Source organism: Apaloderma vittatum, unplaced genomic scaffold (genome assembly GCF_000703405.1).
Source record: "Apaloderma vittatum isolate BGI_N311 unplaced genomic scaffold, ASM70340v1 scaffold24723, whole genome shotgun sequence".
Taxonomy (NCBI): domain Eukaryota; kingdom Metazoa; phylum Chordata; class Aves; order Trogoniformes; family Trogonidae; genus Apaloderma; species Apaloderma vittatum.
This window is the reverse complement of record NW_009706756.1, coordinates 1048-1845: the sequence shown is the minus strand read 5'-3', so window position 1 is coordinate 1845 and position 798 is coordinate 1048.

Sequence of the window (798 nt, the reverse complement as noted above, 5' to 3'; positions counted from 1 at the left end):
AGGAACCTCAGCACACAGAGCTGATGCTTCTTCTTTGCACACAGGATCCTCTGCTCCAGCTGCCCATGCAGGCACGACAGCTGCCCGAAGCTCAAAATAAATAAACGTGGTGCAAACCGTGAGGAGAGGCCACGTCTGCTCGACACCCCCCTGGGACGGCAGGGTTCCTCGTCACCTCCAGCAATCCCATCCTCAGCGGACCCTGCCCGCAGAGGAGTCAGAAAACACCGACGGCTTCTGTGCGTGAGGCAGGATCCAACTCCAGCCAAGCAAAAAACAAAGAAAAAAAGCCCTAGACACTTCCCTTAGCCCCCAGCTCCTGGGCTCGGGTGCGAGCAGACACAGCAGCCCTGCAAGCAGCAGACACAGCAGGACCAACGGAAGAAGCACTGATCCGGCATTTATTTGGGGATGAACCCCCCACACCCCGGGAAGGAGGGACATTTAGGGCTTCTCCTTGCCTGCAGGGCTGGAAGCAATCGCGGCTGCTGGACACAGAGCCAGGGACACGCCAGCTGTTGGGGAGGGGACAGCCACCCCGAGGACACCGTGTTCATCGACCCACCGCAGGCTGACATGGGCTGCGGCCAGGCCGGCGACAAACCGTCTTAATGTCCCCAAGAGGGGAGTGAGCAAGCCCGGGGGACAAATATCCCAGAGGCTCGAGATGTCTGCTCAGAGAAACAACCGCGATGGCAGCACTGCAGTTTGTACCACGCCTGCAGCGAAGCATCTCCAGCAAAGCTCTCCCTCCTCCTCCTCACCTCTCCTGAAGGCAGGCGGGCAGGGAGACTGCGG